The sequence below is a fragment of the Myotis davidii genome, unplaced genomic scaffold (genome assembly GCF_000327345.1).
Source record: "Myotis davidii unplaced genomic scaffold, ASM32734v1 scaffold330, whole genome shotgun sequence".
Taxonomy (NCBI): domain Eukaryota; kingdom Metazoa; phylum Chordata; class Mammalia; order Chiroptera; family Vespertilionidae; genus Myotis; species Myotis davidii.
The window spans coordinates 5,754,663-5,769,385 of record NW_006283770.1 but is presented as its reverse complement, the minus strand read 5'-3'; positions in this window follow the sequence as shown (position 1 = coordinate 5,769,385).

The window sequence follows — 14,723 nt, the reverse complement described above, 5'->3', positions numbered from 1 at the left end:
GGTCAGACAGAGCAAAGGACTGTTGGACCCCAGGGGTCCTGATCTCTCAGAGAAGTTCAAACGGGAGGAAGCTGGTATTTGTTTCAATAGCATCCCAGCTTCTCAGTACCAACTTGCTTAGTCCATTTGGGCTGTTCTAACAAAATACCACAGACTGGGTAGCTTATAAAAAACAGGGGTTTATTTCTCTCAGTTCTGGAGGCTGGAAGTCCAAGATCAAACACCTGTTACATTAAGTCATTACTGGCGGGGTTTCAGTTTTTATAGTGAAATCTTAAGTTTGCTTCTGTCTCTTAAGAGAAGTAAGACCATTCCCCAAGTGAGTATGTGATTTAAGAAAAATCACATCTTAGTAAGTGTGAGCATGCACCCAAATGGTTACTTCTACTAACTCTAAGAAATATTTAATTGATAAATACCAATGTAATTGACAATTCCTATTAAAGACTGTGTGTGTGTGTGTGTGTGTGTGTGTGTTTTAAAAACTGTTTCAACCTCTCCCAATTAATAAAAGATGACTATAATAAAGTCTTTGTGCAGGCATATTTTGGAAATTCTATTGATATGTATGTACCCTTTTATGAATTGGGATGGTAATATATTTATTACTATAAAATTTACTGAAACATAGTTGGAAATATATAAAAACCAATTGGATCCATGATGAGGAAGTGAGTAGAAAAATTGCTGAATTTATGGGGATTAAGAGAAGATCTCTAAAAAAAAAAGCCCAACACCTACACCTAATATTAGTCATAGATTTGGGGGTTGCTCTTTTGAGTACCCATATATCACAAACGTGGTCATTGTGGTGCAGAACAAAGTGGGGACCTTAAACTGGTTAAGTTATATTAATTTGAATGCTCTGATTTTCAATAATCAGATGTAAAAGTGCATAATTTAATTATGCCATGTCATTGAACTGTGCCAATAACAACAGCACCATTTCCCAAACAGCATGAATAAAATAAATCATTAGAATATTTTGATTATTAGTGTATGTTAAATTATTTCTCCCACCTTTATTGACGTTTTTGTTTAGTAATTAGTGAAGGAATAGCATACCTGTGCTGCACCTGCCAAGGATGTCTCAGTTGTGTGCTGTTCACTCAGCAACTCCCTGAAGCTGCCAAGAATAACAGGATTATGGGGGAGAGAAATGATTCTCTTTGACTTTAAGTATAGTTTATGCCTTTCATTTTGCTTTCTATTTCCCAACATGAGTATGTTCCACAGCTGGATGTGCTTTTTCTCCAGAATGAATATGTTGCCACCTCCATCCCATGGTTCATGCCATCTTAACTCCACCATAGTCACCAGAGCTACAATGTACACCTGCCTTTTTATTTTTCCCCAGTAGAAATTCAGGTACAACATTCTGGTATTTTTTGGTATTCTAGTAACAAGTGCCTAATGGAAAGTGAATGCTTAAATGATAGTATTCCTCTAGCCCTTTAAATGGGTTTAGTTGTTCACATCTTCAGTGTTTTAATGGGAAGTAGGAGAAAAACAACAATCAAAAGATAATTAGAGAAGGAGGGAGGGAAGCTAATCAGGAGGGAGAGAGCCAGTTTTATTCCTTAATGAATAAGTAAACATGGTAAATGGAAAATGTAAGAAATTTAGCCTCAATCTCCTCATTTGAGAAATGGAAAATACAATTACAAATACCTCTGCTCAGAGGATGGCTGTCTAGAAAAATTGACGTCACGTAGGCAGGAGGGAAAGCTCACATGGGTGCTCAATAACTTGTTCGCTCCCTTTTCTCTTTTCTGAGGGGGCCAAAGCTAACACAAGTGGACAATACTTCACTTCCTTTAGTTTCAGCTTCTTCAACTACATGGGGGCATATTCTAGGGGACCTAAGGTGACCCAGTGTTCAGTGTCTCCCCCAAGCAGTGTGTGATAAGGGGCTTAGGACACTAGAGGATGAGAAAAAAGAAACAAACAAACAAACAAGGGATTCTCTCCCCTTTCCCTGAGCATCAAGAAACCCACTCCAGCTCTTAGAGTCAGAACCAGACGGGTTCTTGTGGTGCTGTCACTACGCACATCATTCCTCACTTCCATGTTTAGGGTTATGTTGAGTCCAGGTTGGACTCAAAACCAAAGCAAAAAAAAAAAAAATCAAATGAAGTGAAGCTCACTCACGGTTCAGTGGTACTTCAGATACTGACCTTCTTCCTAACCTGCCCGCCACTGTTTCTTTCAGAGGCCTCAGACATTCTGTGCATGTTTCCCCCTGGCAGTCAGTGTGAGAGACACGGTGGGGTGTGTGTACGCCATCGTACCTGGGGCAGGCGCAAATGTTTCCCAGGAATTTTGATGTAAGTGAGCTTTTTGAAAGAGGTTTCTGGAGTAAACAGCTAAACTGAAGGCATACCTGTCAGATCAGTGGCAGTCTGCTCTGCCAGAGAGTAAAGCCTTTGGCGCTGTTGTGCTTTATTCATGTTACAGAGATCCCAGAATGCCTAGACCTGTAGTGGCAATTCATGTAGAGGTGTTTACGACTTAAAAAATGGACTTAGCCATACTCTTTATTCATGTTAGTGCCTCATTAATAGTTCATTAATCTTCCTCCACATGGATGGCAAACAAATGTCATCTCACGTCCTACTCATCTCATCTAGTTGTGGCTACTTGGCATATGGGTCTGAGAAGAACAGAGAGAACCCATAATGCTTGTTTGCAGGAAGGTGTGCTGGGATTGAAGAGCATGTCACATCTGTCATAGGCAGAGACAAGGCCTATGCATGCCACCTTCCTGCCTTCCTGGATCTACCTGAGTTCATGGGAGGGAACCCTAATGTATATAAAGAGCTAGGTGGCGTCACAACCGAACTGGCGACTGGTCACCATGAAGTGCATGGAGCACCTCTTGGTCCCTCCCTCCCCCCAGCCCCTGAGCCACTCACCATGAGGGGGAGGCTAGTGGCGGGGCAGGACTGGGGTGGTGGGCTGCTTTGCGGGGTGGCCATAAGCTTAGCAGAGCAGTCACCCAGGTGGCAGTGAGTTTCGTGAAGCAGTCGCGGGGTGGGGGTGGCGGGGAGCTTTCAGAGCAGTGGCAGGGTGGGGAGAGTTTCACTGAGTGTCCAGCAGCGAGCTTCATGGGGTAGCAGCAAGCTTCACTGAGCAGTTGGGGGGCTGAGAGCATTACGGAGCATCCTGCGGCAGGGAGCTTCACACAGTGTGGCAGGGCGGCAGAGGCCATGCGACAGAGGCCAGGTTAGGCCTAGGGACCCTAACTGTGCACAATTTCGTGCTTGCTGGGCCTCTAGTGTGTGTATATACATATGGTGGTGAAGCAATAATAATAATGGTTTAATATCAATAGTGAATCATTGGCATTTTGTAGTCCCACTGAAGGTGAAGTTCTGTTTGATCAAAGGGAAGCATGCCACAGCCATGATCACCAATAGCCCCTTTGTTGTCCCAAAGTATTAATAACTATCTTCGCCATTCTTAGAACTGTAGATCAAATGCTGTGTTTCACAGCTTAATTTTAAATGAAGCCAATTAGCATTAATGTCTATTAAAAAATGATTTCAGAGAGGAAGAGAGATAGAAACATCAATGATGAGTAAGGATCATCTGTCAGTTGTCTCCTGCACACCCCCACTGGGGAACAAGCCCACAACCGGGGCATGTGCCCTGCCTGACCAGGAATCAAACTGTGACCTCCTGGTTCACAGGTTGACCCTCAACCACTGAGCCTCCATCGCCCAGCAATATCTGAATTTTATTAGTCCTTAGCTCTGAGTTGATTCACTCCAGTAATTTTAAATGGGGGCTATAAAATGAAATGGGAGTATTTAGGAAACCTGTGGGAGGTACTACTAGCATTGGATGGTGGGCACAGTGTAGGAATTCCTAGAAGGCCTGCAATGTGAAGGGAAGCCCTAGGGGGGAAAAAAGGAATAGTCTTTATCCAGCAGGACTCCAACATCCAGTGAAAGAAAATTCATAGATACCTTCAGACTGACGAAGAGGTGTGCATGTGCGAGACACTGTAGATACCTTTAGACTGACGAAGAGGTGTGCGTGTGCGAGACACTATAGATACCTTTAGACTGACGAAGAGGTGTGCGTGTGCGAGACACTATAGATACCTTTAGACTGACGAAGAGGTGTGCATGTGCGAGACACTTGTGAATAACCCTGTCCAGGCAGTGTTTGTCTATATCATTTGCCTTTTGTCCTTGGGATAAGATGATAGCGTTCAAGCTGTGAAGATGCATAGCTTGTGCCACTGCTGGCATTAAAAACACATTGTTTTGAAGGGCAAGGATGATTGGAGAGGCAGAAATGCTTGCCTAGGAGAAAAGACAAATTAATTAATCTGTCAAATTATGTCTCTAAGAGCCTGAATGCAGATGATTCTTGCATACCACGTCTGCTCTCACTGTAGTGCTGAATGCCCATTTTTTGCTTCTCTGTGCTCTAATTTATGATTATGTACAGTCTAGCACAGTATTTACAACCACAGTACATAGAAGCCAAGGGATCTTTTACAATATAAACAATACACATCACTCTTAAATTTGCATATATATAGATATAAAAACAATGCATGTGCAGTGACATATGTATGGGCAACAAGACAATGAGTGAATTGTTTTATTTTTAAAATGATCTTTAATAAGACTTTAAATTAAAAAAATTAAAATTGACTTTTACTCAGATAATTTTTGTTTACAAGTTTGGTATTAAGTATAATTGGTGTATTATTCTAACTTTAAAAGTTTTAAGTATTTTAGAAAAAAAACATTTTATTCTATTTAAGCTTTCTTTATAATGATTTTCTTTTAAGTTACTGTCTTTTAAAATAAATTCTTATTTAAAAAATTCTTTATTATTATTATTAAGATCTACATGGACCTCATGGACCTCTCTAAACTTATTATATCTGTCTGTAGTTCTCATAGGTATTTCAAAGGATAGAGGCAAAATTCTTCTGCCCAAATTCATAACATTAACTATGAAATAAGTGAAATTTCAAAATTCTATCAATGGATCTGGCCTTTATTCACTGACAGCAAGTAGCTATTTCCATCATTTTTGTTATGATTACTTGGAAGCTTATGGTTAAATTTCTACTTTATATATCCTTGGAGAAAATTTAATATTGTTCTCCACATTTTCCACATTTTTAAAATGTCCATCATTTCGATCTGTCTAACTGTGCTTTTGTCTTGAACATCAATCTCTTTTGGAATTGTGCAGGATAAAAATTACCCTATTGTTGCCTGGCTGGTGTGGCTAAGTGTTTGAGCATCGACCCATGAACTAGGAGGTCATGGTTGGATTTCAGGTCAGGGCACATGTCTAGGTTGCAAGCTCGATCCCCAGTAGGGGGCATATAGGAGGCAGCCAATTGGTTTTGATCAATGTTTCAATATTTCTCTCTCTCTTTCTCTACCTTAACCTCTCTCTAAAAATCAATAAAACCAAATATCTATATCTATATCTATCTATCTATCTATCTATCTATCTATCTATCTATCTATCATCTATCTATAAAGAGGTAATATGCAAATTGTCCAGGATACCGTAATGTCATGACCGCTCAGAAGGAGGCTGCGCACGCAGATGGGTGGGAGGGGACTATGTGCATGGTGAGGCAAGCCATGGATGGAGCAGGCCCAGAGACAGGGGGGCCTGCCCAAGCCGGAGTGTAGACAGAGGTCCTGCCAGCCGCAGCATGCCAGCAGTCCCACCTCTGTGTGTGAGCTGCAGAGGAAACACCTTTTCTGACCGCTCACTGGCTAAGCTCCCGGTATGCCACTCACAGTGTTCTTGGAAACTTGGGTAATGAGGATCCAAGAAGGTGATATAGTGTTTTTCCACTTCACTCCTGGATGAAAAAAATGAAGGTCTGCTGCTGGAAGGGCTAAGAAATGTCATAATCTGCCCTAGCCGTTTTGGTTCAGTGGATAGAGCCTCGGCCTGCGGACCACAGGGTCCAGGTTCGATTCTGATCAAGGGTATGTACCTAGGTTGCAGGTTCCTCCCTTGCTGGGGCCCAGGTCAGGGCTCATACAGGGGGCAACCAATTGAAGTGTCCCTCTCACTTTGATGTTTCTCTCTGTCTTTCCCTCTCTTTTCCATGCTCTCTAAAAGTCAATGGAAAATTATCCTCAGGTGAGGATAAAAAGAAAAAGAAAGAAATGTCATATCCTATGAAAGAGACATCTTGAAAATGCCTAAAGAAAGTTGTCATTTTTTTGTGGTGAAGGGACTAGAGTTTATGTTGATGAAAACACCTTGGCGGCTGCAGCGGCCGGCTATGGCAACAGCAGTGGGGTGATGGGGGTGGCGCCTTCCCCTGATCAGCCTGGTTGCCTCCCACAGAGGGAGGACAGACTGCGGCTTAGGCCCGCTCCCCAAGCCATCAGTAGGACATCCCCTGAGGACTCCTGGACTGTGGGGGGGGGGGGGGGGGGCAGGGTGGGCTGAAGGACCCCCAGAGTGCATGAATTTCATGCACCGAGCCTCTAGAGAGTGTGTGTGTGTGTGTGTGTATTTTACCGTATTGTTAATTAGTTATCTAACTCCATATATTATCTAACACCTTGTGCTATGAAATAGGAGGCACATGCATTCAGGAAATACTCAGGACAATAGGTGGCACTCGTTATAGAATCATACCCACCAAATATATCTACTATGGCATTAGAGGTTTAGCTGCAGAATTGAGACAAATTCTGCATGATCCAAGTAAATATAAAGATTCTTCAACTTGGGCTTTAGTAGTGATTAGCTCAACTCCCAGTAAAGATTGAGGACACTGTGCTGGTTACTAGAGTTAACTTTAACATTCTCATGCACTTAAAACTATAACATCTAGAACAGGTTAATGATTTTAATTTCCATTCTTTTTTCTTCCATGGAAAATTGAAGAAATCCATTTACCAAAGCAGTTAAGAAAATTGTTTTCCTCAATTTTCTAGATTTGGTTTATTGCTTAGTCTGTGTCCCTTGCTATTTTATTCCTAGGAGTTTCTATGCATTAGTCTAAGATTCCTTTTGGAGAAAGAGTCTATTTCAATTTTATTGACAATGAGGTTTGAATTTCTTCCAATGTGCAAGTTATTACAGAGAAATGACTTCATTTTCTGTTGACATGGCTCTGAGATTTGCTGTATCTCTTAAGTGTTCTGTGTTTTACAGTCAGTTGGGTAAGTATTCTATATCAAGGTGGTATGAGTTCACAACCTATAGTTTTATAATCTAGTCTCATATAATAAAAGATTTCATGACATTCCATTGCAAAACCAGAAATGACCGGATCTGAATCTATTAATGGCTTTTATTTCTCCCATTTATTGTGAATAGTTACGCATTTCATTGCAGTAATATGAATGTGTTTGATTAGAGGATACTGTCTGCCTCACACTCCTCCAGGGGATAATATAAGAATCAGATTATGCACTTTCCTAATTTTCTAAAGTCATCAAATTTCTGAACTCTAAAACAATCTGCCCTCAAGAAATTCACTTAAGGGATTATGAATCTGAAAAGCAAGAACCTCTGTTTTTCATTCAGATTATACTTCCTGTATAGAGGTGGTAAAACAATTAAACATCATAATGGCTGTAGTTTTACTGTTTAACTATTTCAGTGTCCCTGCTAGGAGACTTATTATTACTTTAAATAGCATAGACTTCACTAGAAGCTATTGTGGTAGTCTTGGCCAAATTTTAATAAAAGGAGAGAGATGATTACTCAAATCTTACCCTGATCTCTCATCCTCTCATGCATAAGCTTTTGCTTTACAAATCTTTCATTCAATTATTTTCAAGTAATTTATTTGGATACTTTAAAATCCTAATTGGTACAAAGAAGTGTCTAAAACTCAGGGCTAATATTTAAGGATGCCTTCTGAAAAATATTTTTCTATTTTTAAAATTGCTTGAGTAATCCAACAAGTTCAGAGATTTCTGAAAGAATGTTTATGTTCATTTTGTTTGGATTTAATGTGAGATTCTTATGAAACTATATTAGAAAGGAATTCTTTGGGGCTCAGTTTTAGGTATTTTGAGGAGACAAAAGTGAGTGTGAGACTATATACGTCCCCTGCACCCACAGATACTTTACAAACTGTTGCACAACATGTGAACCCCTTAATTCAGTTCTCAGATTGAAAAAAATAAAATAAAATCAGGAGAGGAGAGCTTATTGGTGAAGAGTTTTCTCTGGAGAACTGTGCAAGTTTCCACGTGGTGATGGGTAGGGTGGGCTGTTTTCTGACTCCACACTTGATCAGAAGTTTCTCTTGCAGAACTTTACAGTGTTTTTCCTACAGTGGGAGTCACAGAGGGTGGGTGCCTGACTCACACTGGAGAAAGCCAGACTGATCTGACTCCAGTCTTGAGAGTGAGCTCTTGGGGGCTCACGGGAAGGACTGCTGTGCGGAGATCAGCCTGAACTGCCTGAGTGAGTGGGGCACGGTCTCTGATTGCAGAGCTCCAATAGTTCTTTTCTTGCGGGTAAAAATAGTGGTCATAGATGGATTATGTAAAAATTAATGTGAATTGTTATGCAAAGTAGTATGTTTTCTCTGTGTAAAATGGGGGCATATCTATATTTACTGTTGGTGATAAGAGGTAATTAGGGAACGAATACATTTATTCAAACTAGCGTCAAGTAGATGCTAAGAGGCTAGCAGGTTGGAGAAGAGAATTGACTCATGATAAGAGTCTTCAAAATGTGTGCTTTGGAAAACCTTTATGTAGCCCACAATTCAGGAATAATCACAAAGCTTTGTATGCTTTTCCAGAATCTATTTCTATCCCTCTTCCCATCTCTCTCTATCATTCTCTCTCTTTAAGAGTTATTTCCAGGGTGTATACTCACATAATCAATCATCTTAACTTTTGTTATGCTTTTTATTAACTCATAAAATGTATTTTTACCTGCAGTGAAATATATGATCAACTAGATTAGTATGGTAAAAAATCAGGTCTCTGAGCCTGGCCAGTGTTGCTCAGTGGTTGAGCATCAACCTATGAACCAGGAGATCACAATTTGATTTCTGATCAGTATATATCTATATCTATATCTATATCTATATCTATATCTATATCTATATCTATCTATATATCTATATCTATCTATCTCTATATCATCTATCTATCTATCTATCTATTTACTTATTTAAAGGGTCTTTGAGCCCTAGCCAGTTTGACTCAATGGCTAGAGGGTTAGCCAGAGGACTGACGTGTCATGGTTCTATTCTGGTTAAGGACATATACCTTGATTGCAGGCTCGATTTTCTCCCAGCTTGGGGTGCATGAGAGAGACAACTAATGGTTGTGTCTCTTTCACATCACTATTTCTCTCTGTCTTTCCCCCTCCCTTCCACTCTCTCTCTAAAAAAAAAAATCAATGGAAAAAAATATCCTTGGGTGAGGATTAACAAGATATGGCTGCTGGGTAGTAAGCTGGGCTCTCCTACGAGCTAAGTAATCCCACCCCTGAACCCTCACCTCACTTCCCATCCCTCATCCCTCTTCTCTAACCTCCACTCCTGCCACCACCACTTGTTGATTGAAAGTACCACCTCATCAAAATTACATTATACTTACAAATAATCAAAATCTTTGTTATACATATTTCCTCTGCCTGGATGTCATCTGTATCTCTCTTTCTCTCTCTCTCACAAAACATTTTCCCCCCAACTCACACTTGGTCCTTCTAAATGCTCTGTAAGTGATTTTTGTACAGAAGTCTTCCAAGAACTTCCTGGCCCGAACCCATGGTCCGCTTTATGACCCTAAGGAACTTTCTGCAGGCATTCGCTGGGACTCATCCTGTGGCTGTTGGTTTATGTGCCTGACTCCCCACCTAAATTATATTCTCAGTGAAGGAAGAGAATGTGTATATTTGTCATTGTTCCGTTAGTGTCCAGTTCTGTGCCATACACAGAGCAAGGGCTTAATGAGTATTTGCTGAATGAATATGTAATTGAATTAAATGTGGGAGAACTGATAACACAACAGAAAAAAGCTCATGTATAAGAATTAATAATACCAATGGGGAGAAAAGGAGACATATGTAATAATTTAAACAATAAAGATTAAAAAAATTAATAATGCTACCCACTTCGTGGGATTCTTATAATGTTTAAATGAGTTAAGATGCTTAAGTAGTGCCTGGCACATAGTAAGCTTTATGTAACTATTAGCTTTTGCTACTAACAGTAAATTTAGTGATTTGGGATATTAAGAAACAATATGGGACCCAACTTTGGATGCAATAACCAGGGAATTAGAGTTGAAGATGCTGTTGGTGCCAGAACTGAGTTGAGAAAATAGAGGAATGACCATAATCTATTTTCTACTTCTCTGATCTTTGTGTCAAGCTTAGTCTAAGGTGGCTTTGGAGTACATCAATGGAGCTTTAATATTGGATATCATGAGAAAGCTGTTCACTTTAGTAAATGTGATTATAAATGCAAAATTGAAATCAGCGGGCGCAGGTCCAGGGATCACTCTCAAACTCAATAACCTCAACTTTCCCCATAGAATAGGTATGTCTGAGACTTAGGAAGATAGGTGTTCAGTATCAGTGCAACTCTCAGTGTCTTTAACTAGGCAGATGAACTGGACCATGAAATAGCTCCATGCCCAGAAAGTAGACTGAAAGGACGGAAAAAGCTGCAATCTAGTTTAACATTCTCATTTGATCTCCCACACATTCTGGAACCATTTTTGAAGAAGATATGACCAGCACTTTCATTTCACATTCATAAAATAAAAATCTTCCAATAGAAAAGCTATTAAAAATGATCAGACAGAAAGCTTTTAAATGAATACCAAACGTTTCTGAAATTTTTCAGTAATCCCTCTTTCCTTTCCCAGAGTGTATGGCTTTAGTCTACTGGGTTGGCTATGAGCATCATTTTTACCCATGTGAGACTAGGCCTTACAAAGCCCATTTTTCAAAATGGAGGTATATTAACGTGTAATGAAAAGATTATTTTTCTTACTAGAAGCCCGGTGCATAAAATTTGTACTTGGGGGGGGGGAGGGGTGCCTTCAGCCCAGCCTACACCCTCTCCAATATGGGACCCCTTGGGGGATGTCCAATTGCTGGTTTAGGCCTAATCCTGGGGATCAGGCCTAAATTGGCAATCAGATATCCCTCTCATAATCAGGGACCACTGGCTCCTAAATGCTCACCTGCCTGCCTGCCTAATCACCCCTAACCACCTCTGCCTGCTGGCCTAATCGCCCCTAACTGTCCTCCCTGCCGCCCTGGTCATCCCCAACTGCTCCCCTGCCAGCCTGGTCACCCCCAACTGCACCCCCCACCGGCCTGGTCACCCCACACAGCCTGCTGCTCAGTTGTTTGGTTGGCCCTCATAACCCCCCTGCCGGCCTGGTCACCCCACGCAGCCTGCATTCAGTTGTTACTGTTACTGTGATGGCATCCCGGACAGTTTGCATATTCCTCTATTATTAGTATAGATTGGGAATTCTATCTCTAATAAGAAAGTTTAAATTTGTATACTAGTCCTTTCTTTGGTATTCTTTGTGGTTGGTCTTGGTATGTTTGACTCCTTCATATATTCTTGCTAAACTGTGAGATAATATAATACTGATTTTTCTCTGAAGTTTCATTTAGTTGCAAATGGTAGTATTTTTCAGATCAAATGATATTCTATTTCTTTACTAAAACTTTTTGGAAAAGATAGAATTTTAACATAATGGAACATCTAGGAAAAGTCCATGATATATAGTATCACATAAATTTATAGAAACGGTATTCATTGTCAAATAATTCACATATAATATTTTGTGAAACAGTGTGGAAAAGAAGCAGAATAGCATAAGGTATAAATGAATGTTTATTGGAATTAGATAGAAAGTTTACTCCTAACACTTGTGGGGCCCAATGAAGAATTTAAATGGAGGCCACAAAACTAAATAGATGAATGTTAACATTCTGAAACTGAAAATGTATGCTGTATTTCCTTGTCTTCATAAATATTCTTCATAATGACCTGGAAGGCCATACTCAAATTGGAATGCTCAAAATCTTTGGAGCTTTCATTGAAACATGGCAGCACAGAGAGAGGAGGCTGCTGGCCTCTGGACCATGGCTCACTCTTCTTTCTTCTCACCCCTGGATGTTTCCTGAATCTTGAGATGTCTCTTGTACGCATGTGTGAAAGTCCTGAGGTTGCATGTCTCAGCTCTGTTCAGGTTACTTACAGACCTGCGTGCAGAGGGGCGGGAGTGGGGGGTGTCACATCTAATGATGTAGTAAACTCTTAGGAGACACTCACACAGTAGAAGCAGGAACAGCCACGGTTGGCCTGGAAATAACAGTTCTTGGTGTTAACTAGCTCTGAAAGGTGGTAGGGTCCAAGTACGGGGAATAGGGCCTGGGAGAGGAGGACCAGAGAGGGTCCCTCTAAAGTACAGGACCCGGAACATGGGGTCCTCTTACTTGAGCCTATAATAATGGTGATATTGCAGTGGGCCTTTGGTTTAAATCTTGTTCATCAATTATTAACTGTGCATGTTTAGACAAGTTACCAAACCATTGTTAAGTGCTGGTCTGGGGCCAGAATGTCTTGGTTTAAATTCCTGCTCCACCAGTAACTAGCATTATCACCCATGGGAGGTAGATCCCCTCATCTGAAAATTCTGGATAATCATAGTCCCTACCTCAGAGGGTTGTTATGAGGGATAAGTTAATATTTCTAAAGCGCTTACTTTGTATGCTTTCTAGCACTAATTAGCACTGTGTGTTTATTTAAAAAGTAAAATAAATAGCTTCCTCATTTGTAAAAATGGGGATAATAATAGTGTCTACCACATAGAATTATTGCCATAATTAAATAGGATAATGATGACAAAGCACTTATTTAATGTCTGGTACCTGGTAATAGTAAGTACCAAAGTATTAAATAATAAGAAAAAGTAATGAGAATGAAACAACTGTACATCCATATTCCAAAAAAAAAATGAATCTAGACATAGACCTTACACCCTTCACAAATTCTAACTCAAAATGGATTAGAGACCTAAATGTAAAATGCAAAACTATAAAACTTGAAGGTAACATGGGAGAAAACCTCGAGGACCTTGGGTCTACAATAACTTTTTAGTTATAACACAAGAGTATGGTAAATAGAAGCAAGACTTGATAAGCTCGACTTCATTAAAATTAAACACTTCTGCTTTATGAAAGATAATATTAAGAGAAAACAGTGAAGAAAACAGACAAGGATCTCTTCCCTCTGGAGATTAAAGGTGGTGTGACAACATTTCTTAATTGCTCAGGCGATAGAATAGGAGCCCTGTTGATACAAATATCGATTTATGTATCTGAAGGTAATAGAGGGAGTGATTCCAGCTTCACTGTCTGGCTGGGTAATGCCTTCATGCCCAATCGGTATTTCACAATATAGTCCAATAAAGTATGTCATAGTAGCATTATTTGCTTTGTATCAGAGTAGAAACTGTACTCAGAGAGATTAGCCCAAGTTCATTTTGCCTCTCCCATTATATTGGGCATTTAGACTCAGCTCTTCTAACTCAGCATTCCCTATCCTTTGTTCTCAGAGTCCTTTGCAGACAACTGTGTCTTGAACTATTCATTTTTTTTTTAATTTAGCTACCTAGTTTTATCTTTCTAAATGTATCATAAACCTGGCAACATTAGGGATCATGTTTCATGTTTCTACATTATTCATAGACAGTTTCCTGAGGAAAGAGAATGTAGTAGCTGCTCATGAATACATATGTTTATTCTTTCTCAATTTTTAAAATAGAATGCTTTTAGGGCATGGAAATTTTGCTTAGGTGGCAGTGAAAGCTAGTGTATTGTATATAAAATAGCAAAGGTAAATCTTCAAAAGACATCCTATCCTTTCTGGACTATATTCCTTTCCATTGACCAGTGTGCTTGTTATAACATAGTAAAAGCCTAGAAAATTCCAGGACAAGTGGATTAGGGAAACTGAGACATAGACTTAAACGGCACTTTGCAGCCACCTAGTAAATCCTACCTTCCCAAACCGAGGATACTTAAGAGTAAATGGTTCAGAAATCAAGAATTGTTAAGCAGGTGAATGACAGTTTTAAGAAAATAGACATTGTTATTTTAACTGCCTTAGTGATAAGACTTAAAAATCAATTGGTCATCAGTTTTGCTCACTCTTAATTATTAAGATGATTTAAAGGCTTTTTAAAAAATACAGATTAATGGAATGCAAAGAGATAGTTACCAGAAGCATGTATACATTAGTGTCCAAGACCAGTGGTACAATGGGAAATATGTCTAACTATGGATTAGAAGATCCTGGATTTAATTTACCTGGTGTACTGTTTTGTACTAGGGAGACAGTATACAGTGATTAGGAGGCTCCTTCTTCATTTTATTTTTTTAAAAAAATCTTTTTTGTTGAGAATATTACATATGTTCCCCTTCGCCCCCCCATTGACCCCCTCTAACTCACCAGGAGTACCTGCTTTAATTTAAAGACCTGGGTTCAAGTTTCTGCTCCATCCTGTTGGGACAAGTTATTTAACCTCTTTAAGCTTAACTTTCTTACACTTTAAAATGGAGATAATAACATCCATCCAATAAGGTTTTATGAGCGTGAAATTGAAAGATAAATGACAAGTATTCTATGCTTAACACCATAAGCAACATGTTAAAATACCACAGTGAATGTAGGTTATTATTCTTGAAACCCAGGCACTGAG